General features: G+C 38.5%; 1 pseudogene; it reads right to left on the minus strand.

Moving 5' to 3' along the window:
- The window catches only part of LOC100967095, an 81,290-nt pseudogene that overhangs the window by 61,649 nt on the left and 7,964 nt on the right, over positions 1 to 11,677 (minus strand).

Here is an 11,677-nt window from a genome sequence, read left to right on the forward strand (position 1 = left end):
ATAGGGTCTGACTTGCTTTGCAGGTTGTGAGTAAACTTTATTTTCTTGCTAAAACTTTACTTGCTCTGTTCAAATATTTCAGCAACTACCCTGAGCCATTGTGCTTCTCTAGCAAAATCAGCCAGTAAATGAAGAGCCATCTGCTACACAAAGATTTCACTGGGAGCACCTCAGTTGACTTGATCCCTCTACACTATGAAATTCTGAGGCTGCCCTGCTATTCCTCAGGGGCCCAAACTCTTCCAGAATACCCAGGATATGGTCCTTTACCCACCTACCTATTACTAGAGATTTAGAAAAGCTCTAGTAACCAACAAGAAACCAACTATACTGGCTTCAACAATAAGGAAATTATTTCTCATAAAATGAGTCCAAAAGCAAAGTAGCTACTAGAAAGGCCCAAAGACAGCTGGGACACTGGTCTGTGCCCCTCTCTACTTAGCTTTAACTTGTATCCTTCTCAGTGCTGAAGCTGCAATGGCCACTCCAAGCAGCATGTTCAGGCAGGCTCTCCTGAGGCAGGAATGAACCCACCCCTTTCTTGTGGCTTTAAGAATGAGAAAACCTCTCATGGAAGGCCATAGTAGCCTCTTTCTCATAATTCATTGTGTCCACTAAAAGCTCGTTATTGAATTTCCTTAATTGGATTTTTGGAAAGTCCAGTTTCCACTTATCTTCTTTTCAGTTGTGAGCTACAATTTTACCTCCTGGAGGCCCAATTTTGGAGCATTCTGATGGATGGAAATGTGCCCATCATGTTAAAGATAAAAGGGGACAAGAATCCAGTTCTATCAACTCATTGTGGTGATAATAATTATGATAAAAAGCTAGGTAGGCTGTATCTCTAGATGCAGTGTCCAGGGCATTGGGAGGTGATAAAAATGGAGTAAACAAACCTCTACACAGATTTTATGGATAAAATGGACTTATTATTCTAAAAACGTCTATACACATTTTAGGAACGGTTAAAACAAAGTGCCTGGCTCAGCAGCATTCATCATGGAAGGTATAGGGCATTTTTCTGTCTCTTAGCATCAGAAGACTTGGTAAGCTAAAATCCAGGCACAAGTAACATAGACTATGTGCCACTTACTTTGCAAGCTGTGTAAGGTGGCAACAGGTGAGGAGAAAAGTGGACCCAGCCCTGATATTTATAGTTCCAAGACAGCCAATGAACAATTGGACCTAAAGTTGGGCTTGAGAAAATGGAAGGATGATTTAAATATAAAGAACCTCCTTTATAGGTGGGCCAAGGTATTTCCTGGTTGTAGGAGGAGTCCCATTCAAAAGTGGCATTCCTGTCCTTTTAGAACCGTTTCTGCTCAAATGCCAACATTGTGTTCTGGAGAAGGAATGTTCCTTCAAGCTATGAAACTCATTTCTATTCATCTGGGTATGCTTAAGTATCTAATCTGCCCTCCAGCTATGCAAGATGAGTCACCATCTTGGCCAGATTATGAGCCTTTGATAACAAAGGGACTGGGTTAAAAATTTTTTAATAAGGAAGGCATTATGCCAAAATAGACCCTACAACAGCTGGAGCTCCTTGATATTGCAGAGGAGTGGGCTGTATAGGTAGCAGACAGCAATACTGGTCAGTGTCATCTGAGGTGTCACAATGCATGGCTGGTCAAGGTCTGGGACATCCATAAACTTCATTCTTCAGCAGCCCCCTTCCAAGCCACTATACATAAAATAGCAAACAAACAAATTCTGTGCTTCTTAGGCAGATACAGCATTCCTTTTAGCCTGGACTTTTGAGGCTGGCATTGTAGAATTCAGATGCTTCTAAAGTTCAAAAGGCTGCTTAAAGGGGCCCCACTGGATTGCAAAATCGAAGATCGGAAACTTCTCTCCAATTCTACTACTTACACCTTGCTCAGGCAGGTAATGCTTTCTTCTCTGTATTACTTCCACCTGCCTTTTAACTCCATATTCTTATTAATCTGTTTTACACAGAGCAATCAGTGTTGCCAAAAAATGTAAACTAGATCATATCACATCACACTATTGCTTAAAATCCTTTAATGTCTTCCTTTAATTTAAAATGAAACACAAACACCTAATAACTCTCAAAGACCAGGCTCTCTACAAGTGCATTTCATCTGGCCCTTTCCAGGCTCCAGTCACATGATTGTGTTGCAGGAAGACAAGGCCCAACAAAGAGAAGGAGCACCCAAACACCATAGTTATAAGAGGAAGGGCTTTATTCATCGGCCGGGAGCTTACGGCATAGAAAATTTCCAAATGGCCATGCTCCCCGACTGGCTTGGTCTTTCCTTTTTTATTGACAGTCAAAAAGTTCCACCCTACAGGCACCCTTCCCATTGGCCAGTTTGAATCAAGGGGGAGATGCTACTCCAGCCCCTACAGAACTACAGGATTTCACAGAACTTGGAAAGTTCCAAGTTCCAGGGAGTTAAGCCTGTAAATTCCCAAGAGCTGAGTCACCATGGAGAGGGCCCTGCAGGTGCATCCTCGTGGTCTCCCTGAGAAGACTTGTTCTCCGGGACCTTACCCTCTCCAGTATCCTCTCTCAATTGCATGCTCATTCTCACAAACAAGGTTGCTCACACATGGTAAATTTTGCAGAATCTCTCTGCCTAAAATGTACCCCCTGCTTTCCCATCACAGTTCCCATCACTGTTTGCAAGTCTATTTTGTCAAGTTCTAGTCTCACTGTCAAGTCAAGAATAGAAAGGCTATTCCTGATCATACAACATAAAATTAGTCTTTGGATTATTTTCTTAGTAATTTGTAATTTTAACTGTGTATGTATCTGGGGTTTTTTTTATTTCCATAATGAAGTTTCTGAGTGAAGGGGCCATGTCTGCCTCATTCTTTTTATTGGTGTCCCTTGTCTCTGGCAAGATGATACGTAATGTGTCATCAAAGAATATTTATTAAATGAGTACCTCAATGAATAAGGAGGAAAGTAGAAGAAAAAATTCCATTTCCTCTGAGAAATCATCTTCCAACTGAAGATATGAAGACTTTTGTCCCTGGCTTCTTTTGGGGGCTGTTGTCCTTGTTAATGTTAGCTCCCATTCACTGAGGCATGTTTGTTAATGTTGTTCTAGAGACCAGACATCCTGAGAGATGTCAGACACAGTTTCTTTCCTGATGATCTAACTGAAGTGTAAATAATCCATGAGAAAAAAAAATGACCACAGAAGACTGGCGCTTTGAGGAGATTTTCATGAAGAATTCTGCAGGGATTTGAGATCAACACGGAAGGAGGAATTAGAAATCAGAAACCATATGACAGTGGGAAAAGGGCACTCAAGAGAAGTACAATAGGAACATTAGAGAGTGAATAGAATGTACGGAAGAGATGAGAATATATACATATATATATATTTGGTTTGACAGCAAATATTTGGATACTTCTTGTTAAATATATTATGTGTGCCATTATTTATCCATTAATCACCCCCTGTGCAAATATCCTCATTTGATATTTTGACCCATAATTTGAACTGTGTTATTTTTACCTGTAACATCTGTTTTACTATCCAGTGAGATTACAAACATAATATAAGCAGGGGACTTATCACACGCATCTTGGTATTCATAGAGTTTCAGATTATCCAAATCAGAAACCACCCTGGCTATGTCTTCTACCTGCGAACAATGACTCTCTGTGGAATATGGAAAAAAGGATCATCCAGTCCAGGCTCTCAATAAACTTTTCACAGGAAGATTCTCATGAGGCAGCTTGTTTCAATACCAAATAGTTTTATGTGTGGCCACAAATTCTTAACTTTCTTTCCTTCTCAACTTTTCACTGCTAATCCTAGTTAAATCCTCTGAAATTATGCAGGACAGAAAAATATTAATCCTTTCCTTCAAAATAGTACCTTGCATATTTGAAGGCAGAATTATTTTTCTTTTGTCTGTTATTCTTTAAGCTAAATATTCCTATTTTCACTAGCTGTTCCTCGCAGATATTAGTACTCATGTTCAATTACATCTATTTTCTTAAACAATTGAATAATTTTTTAAGCTCCATGACAGCATGGACTCTGCCTGTTTCATTTACACTGTATTCATCTCACCCATAATTATGACTGATGTATAATAGGCAATCAAAAATTTTTAGTTGAATAAATGAAGGATTAAGAGTACAAGTTTTCTTTCACCAGAGTAATAAAGCAAGAAAAAGACATAGCAGGCATCCAGTTGCAAAGGAAGAAGTAAAACTCTTTTTATTCAGAGACAACATTATTATATGTGCCGAAAATATATGGAGTATCTAAAAGATTCTAGAACTAATAAATGAGCTTAGCAAGGTGGCAGGACACAATATCAACTATACAAAACCCGATTGGATTTCTACCTCCTGGTAGTAAGAAATAAGAAATTAAAATTCAAAATATAATTTTTAATAACATCCCCAAATATGAGAAAATTAAGAAAAAATTTGACAAAAGATATATAAAAAATTACACTAAATATTATGAAACATTGCTTAATAAAAGGAAATATAAATAAAAGAATAACCATGTTTATGATAGTTATGAGTTAGAAGGCTCAATATTACTAAGATGTCAATTTTCCTTAAATTGATCTGCAGATTGAATGCTATCACAATCAAAATGCTAAGAGGCTTTTTTTGAGGAAACTGATAAGTTGATTCTAAGACTCTTATGGAAATGTAAAATAAGTAGTATAAACAACTTTGAAGAGTAAAATCATTGGGTAGGCTGATGATGCCTGAATTCATTTGTGTGTGTGTGTGTGTGTATATATATATATATATATATATACACACAAAGATTAGTATAAAGCTATTCATCAAGAAAATATGGGATTGGCTTAAACATAGACAAGTAGATCAAAAGAACAGAATGGAAAGTTTGGGATAGACCCATACATAATAAACAACCACAAGCAAATTCAATGGAGTAGGGGTAATCTTTTTAACAGATTTTATGATCCATACTTTGAACCATAAACAAAATTTTTTCCAAGGAGATCATATACTTAAATGTAAACCTAAAACTAAATACTTCCAGAAGAACATGTAGGAAAAAAAAATTGTGACCTTATGTTGGGCTGATTTCATTGGTTAGACACTAAAACATGATCCATGCAACACAACATTGGTAAGCTAGCTGGACTTCATCAAAATGAGCAGTTTCTACTCTTTGAAAGATACCATTCAGCAAATAAAAGGTAATACACAGACCGGTAGAAAGTATTTGTAAGTATGATGGAAAGAATTGTATTAATATTTAATGAACTCAAAATCCAATGAACAGAAAACAATAAACCCAATAAAAAAATCCACATGAGATTTGAACTGACACTTCACCAAAGCAGACATGCTAATATAGCAAGTGAGCACACACAAAAAAGATGCTCAATGTCATTAGTCATTAGGGATAAACAAATAAAGACCCTAATAAGATGCCTCAACAAACCCATTCAAATGGCTAAAATTAAGAAGACTAATCAAAGCAAGTGGTCATTGGGATATGGCAGAATTGGAATTCTCAAGCATTGCTGGTGTGAACATAAAATGCTAGAATCAACTTAAAAAACAGCTTTGCTTTGGTGGGACCACACCTATGGTGCATCTTTCAAGGGTACATGTGAAAATTACTAGGTGTAGAATATAAATGTCTTAACACAATAACTAAGAAAATGCCATGAAGACTATGTTAACCAGTTTGATGAAAACATTTCAAATTGTATATAAAACCAGCACATTGTACTCCATGATTGCATGAATGTACACAGCTATGATTTAATAATAAAAAAAGCTTTGCAGATTCTAAAAAAATTAAACATACACTCACTGTTATCGAAGACAAATAAAAGCATATCTTCGTACAAAGATTTTATCTTGCATGTTAATGTGTACAGTAGCTTTATTTACAATAGTCTCAAACTAGAAACGGCAATGACTCCCCATTAATTGACAAAGGAATAAATTGTGGCATGTTCATACAGTGGAATAATATTATGTGGTAAATAAGAATAGTACATAAAGCAGCACGAATGACTCTCAAATTAATTATGCTGAATGAAAAAAATTGCGAGAAGAGTGCATACTATAAATGTTAATTTTTTACAAAATTCGAGAAAATGCAAAGTAATCAATAATGCAGAAAACAGATGAATTTTACCTGCGAGGGGGAGGGAGTGGTGAGGAAGGGAGTGATGAGGGAGGGGCACAAAGGAAGGCAGGAGGAAACTATTGGTAATATCTGTGCTCATGTTCTTGATTGTGGTGAAAATTTTACGGGTATGTAACATGTCTAAACATAACAAAATGTGTGCAGTGTTTCACATGCCAAGTATGCCTCACTAAAGCTGCTATAAAAGAATACTTGAAGTCGGTTAGGTCTAGATTTAGGTCTCTCCTTGTCCACTCATGTGCTGTCTTCCTTCACACAAGTTATTTAACATCTCATTATTTGTATTCTAATCGAGTCTATTAAAATCTCTTCAAACTTCACAGAAGTGATGTGAATGCATGTAACAAGGTATCTCCGATGGGCTCCAGCTTCCCCACGTGTAACCACTGATTTGCAAAGGGACTGAGGAGAGTTTTTTCTTGGGGGGACAGACGTCAATGGGGGGGACAAATGATCTCTGTTCCCCATTGAGCTTCTGCCATATTCAGCTATGTCTGATGGACTGGCAAGGCAGTGGAGGAAATCTGATTTCTGGCAAGGTGATGAGAAGCCCTCAAGATGGAATTTCCCCAAAGGGAAGCAGGAGTCTAAAGGATGCTGCGTAGGGGTATAATATGTGCCAGCTGTGGCAACGGGCAAGCTACCAGAGCTCATGTTAATCCAGCTCTCCTAAAGATAGGTGTGCTCTGTGAGGACAGGACCGAGTCCCTGTGACATGGCAGGGCTGCCTCACAATAGTCTGTATATTTTATTGTACAGGCATATTTATTATAGCACATCCCCAACAGAATACCTCTCTGTTCTCAAAAATACCACTGCAGAAATCAGGTCTCCAGTGTTGGACACCACTGTGGTGTCTCATGCACCAAGTGGAGGGGTTTCCACTTCCACTGATAGCCAGGAATGGCCAGTGCTGACGTACAATGTCAGTCCTCAAACTAATGAAGGTGTGAATTTTCTTCAAGCCAGCAGGTGATATTCTGCCACAAAAGGCTGAGTATTAACTTTAATAAAACTACGTTTATCTCTATTGCAGGGAACAACAGAAAATGAAATTACAGATAAGAAAAATTACTTTAAAGACCCTTCCATAGGGTGACATTAGAAAAATTCTACATATCCCAACCTCATGGATGCATTTCCTTCCTCATCTTAATCCCTTAGCTGACAGGCGTCCTAAACTACAGCCGGCAGGCCACATGCAGCCCGCCTAGGACATTTATCCAGCCTGCTGGGTGTTTTTGCCGCCGCTGCCTGTCCTGCTTAGCAGCTGACTCATCCCGGGGCCTGCAGTCTGGCCCTCCCATGGTCTGAGGGGGCAGTGAATTGGCCCCCTGTCTAAAAAGTTTGAGGACCTCTGCCTTAGCAGTATTCAACACAACACAATTTGCTACCATAATCCTGAAATATTTGTCTTCTAGCTCCTATGATACCCCAAGATTCAATTTTTTTTTTCTATCTCAACATTTATCTTTTTCTCCTGACTCTCCATCCATCTTTTTCCAAATATATTTCTTCAACAAAAATTTCTTTTCTTTTTTTTTTTTTTCAGTTTTGGCCAGGGCCAGGCTTGAGCCTACCACCCCCGGTATATGGGGCTGGCACCCTACTTCTTGAGCCACAGCTGCCACCCGACATAAATTTCTGTTCTGATTCTACAGTTTTATCTTCTACTATTTGCCTAATATCTCCACATGAATATCGAATCTAATCCTATCTCAAAATGAATTTACTCTTTTTCTTCCTAACCTCTTCTTCCTTCAATCTTCACCATCCTCCCATTACCCTAACTAGAAAGTGAGCTCAGAGTCCTGGAACTAATACTTGATGCCTAGTCCATCAATCTAGAAATCCTATGAAATAAGTAAATAATGTAATTGCAGTTGAATTATCCTCAGTGAATCCTTTCTTGGGTCTTATAGCTCTTTCCCACAGATTTAAAAATTATCAATTTACTGGGAAGCTAAGCCTGGTAGATCACGTGGGCTCAGGAGTTTGAGACCAGCCTGAGCAAGAGCAAGACTCTCTCAAAAAGAAAATATATATATATCTATTTAAGAATACATTCTAGGCTCGGCGCCTATAGCTCAACCGGCTAAGGCGCCAGCCATGTACACCTAAGGTGGCGGGTTCGAATCCCCAGCCCGGACCCACCAAAACAACAATGACGGCTGCAACCAAAAAATAGCCGGGCGTTGTGGCGGGCGCCTGTGGTCCCAGCTACTTGGGAGGCAGAGGCAGGAGACTTGCTTGAGTCCAGGAGTTGGAGGTTGCTGTGAGCTGTAATGCCACAGCACTCTACCCAGGGGGACAGCTTGAGGCTCTGTCTCAAAAAAAAAGAATACATTCTAGAAACTTCTTAGGGAATCATTGTGAAGTATTTTGATATACAGCCAACCATTGGCTATTTTAAATGGCACACGAACTTTATGGACGCCCTGTATAGTATGCAGCCTCTCACTTCTTCTGTTTCCCTGTTTTCTATTTACCCCACTGTGACAGAGTTTTTGTTTATGTAATTTCTCATAAATAACGACTGTGTAATGTCACTTCTATTGGATTTTGAACCATTTGTGAGCTCCTGAGGTGTTTCCTTGTGTGCTCTTTCCCACACTAGTAGCCTTGATAGACCTGGCCATCCAAGTCTGCGATTTCATTCCCAGAGGTAGCATTTGCTGGAGTCGGTATGGCCACTGGGGAGTAGCCAGGACAAATGGGAATAAACAGAAACAATAGGGTGTCCAGGTTAAACACAAGGAGAAACATGTCAGGAAAGGTCCCTTACACATAGGAACAGTTTCCCTTGAGAATGGAAGAATCTCTTCACTGTATGTTTTTTATTTGTTTGTTTTGTTTTGTTTTCAAGCATTGTTGAACTAAATCTCAATAAGAACTATCATCTCACAGGAGGCAACCCAGCTATCTTTTTTTCCCTACGCTAAGACTGAGTTCAGAGAAAGAATTCATACAACTTGTGGGCATGAGATTTAACACCCTGTAGGAAGGTTCCTTCCTGTTTAAAATCTCATTTGGCATCAGCTTGGGGCTCTCAAGAATAAAGCTGAAAAACAGAGTTATCACTAATGATGAAAGTCACATCTCTTTTGAATCCTGGATTAAACATTTGTTTTGATGGAATTCCTTAGAAGCCATTAGTCTATGCCTGTTTTATAAAGCCTGGTGGAGTCTTCTGTACACACTTAGCACTTAGTTTCTGTTGATAACGCTGTTAAATAGAGTCAGTTCTCTAATAAGTGTAACAATGAAATCAAATCTCTTTTCCCCACAGGCTAAAGCATGTTGCATTCCTCCAGCAGAAAGGTGGTTTCTATCGGTCAAGGGATTTATAATCAGAGGAAGAACCTACCCGCAACAAGACAAGAGACCTGTATTTGTGGTGGGCTAAGAAGTGGGAAACGGGAACTTCCTTTCTCTTTCATATCCCTTACTGGCCGTCTTCGCTAGAGGAGGCCCTGTAGAAATCAGATCAATCAAGTGCATCCTTAATTGTTTTTGTAACTCATCAATTCTTAATTTGATATCATTTCTATCGACACATCACCATTATCGAGGGCTAATCACATTAGTTTTAGAATAATGAATATATCACTCTGACATAAATAAATTAACATGTTTAATAAACTTCTAAAAACAGTGCAATTCCCCATCCTTCCCTGATGCCCCCTGTGGATTTTCAATGAATTTCACTGGAGGAGGCGATAGGGAAAGACAGACTCCTTCTTCATAATTTTTATAGATCCGAATAGCTCTAAAGTAAAAGTTACACACTGGTTACCTGTGGACAGGATTGAGTTTGCAGATATATTTTATGTGGTCACCATAATGCTGTCAAAAAATTTCATGGAGTGCTTTGGTTCTATTAGTAATAGCTTAGGAGACTGAATTCTGCATTGAAACATTCTGATAATCTCTAACAACAGTGGCTGGATTGTCAAAATGGATTTTTAAAAAAGGTAGAATGATAAAGTCACACTGCAGATTTTGTCACCAACTATTATTTCTCCTTTTCTAAAATTTCACCATATACTTCTATTAGTGCTGTTTTCTAAAACTGGTTGGTCTCTTGATCTTTAATAGTTCAATTATGTTCCCCCACATCAGCTCCCTCCTTTCTCTACCATAAAGAATAATGACATTTTTTGTTAGTTTATTCAATGTTCCTCTTCTCCGCTGCACTAGTTTTCTGTTTCTTTAACATTTGTTTTACCCTTTTTAGTTGACTTCTTTTGTTCTACATCAATGATTAGAATTCTTCCACCAGCTTTGTCTTTTTGACTATTATTTACTTTATTATACATACATTATTAATTAACTGGCAAATTAAAACACCTGCCTGTAAGTGTAAGTTTCACCAGTTGTCAAGTTCTATATCTTTATGACTAAGATAGAATCACGATCTTACTGACAATAGACAAGACATTTGAGAACCATCAATTATATTATAATGAGATAGTACGGAAGAGTTGGGGATTAATTCTGCCTGTAGCATGTGGAATGTGAGGAGCTTTATCTGGGGGGTGAAAGACTCCAGTAGAGCATCTATGTGACTCGCATAAACCCAGAGGTAGATTCTCTGATGAAACTTAATTTTAAGACCCTGTACTTGCATGGGTCCTTTTCAGCGTGTTCCTATGGTCATATATTTCTGTACTATTTATAGAAATGAGGTATTTTAATCATTCATGGCTGTATGAGATCAGATTCTCTCCCTATTCCAATATACCCTGCCCCAGCTCGCATGGCCTTGAAGTGGCCACGGCTTTTGCAGGACACAATTAGAGAAAAGTTGACTCAGAGAAAGTTCGGGTTAGTGGGATGCAATTCTGTGGTGTGCTGTCATACTCATGTTAAGTGATAGCCCTCCCTCCCCAGGTACATGCAGTTCCACAAATACTCTTCCCACATACTGTGCCCCAGGGTTGGGACTCAGAGGTACAGGCCTGGAAGTCATATCTCTCTATGAAGTTTTCCTACAGCATCAGACACAAGAATATGGGGGTTGGGGAGGAGAAACAGGAGCCAAAATATGCAGAACCACAAGTTAATCTATGGAATGTTCTTCCAAACAGTTGATGTGTAAAACTGTAAACAAAGGAAGATTTAATCTCATTTCTGAGAGTAATTCATTCTCAGCAATTCATTTCTGAGATTTCATTCAATCTCATTTTTGAGTAGTCAAAATGGAAATTTTCTTCTTCCAGGAACATATTTACTAACATCTTAAAATTTTAGAATTCATATATATGTATAAATAATACCAGATAGATTTTCATAAATTTGACATTTCTAAAGAATGACATGATCTTATCTATAATGAAATGAAAAGCTTAAATGAACTTTTCTAAACTATCAACTAAAAGCATTTTCATCCATGCTAGAAGAAAGATCATCTTACTTTTTGTATTCTCTCTACTAAAAATGTGATTACAAAATTGTTGTCATGGCTCGGCGCCTGTGGCTCAAGCTGCTAAGGCGCCAGCCACATACACCTAAGGTGGCAGGTTCGAATC

Source organism: Otolemur garnettii, unplaced genomic scaffold (assembly GCF_000181295.1).
Source record: "Otolemur garnettii isolate 467f Iridium unplaced genomic scaffold, OtoGar3 scaffold00052, whole genome shotgun sequence".
NCBI classification, from domain to species: Eukaryota; Metazoa; Chordata; class Mammalia; order Primates; family Galagidae; genus Otolemur; species Otolemur garnettii.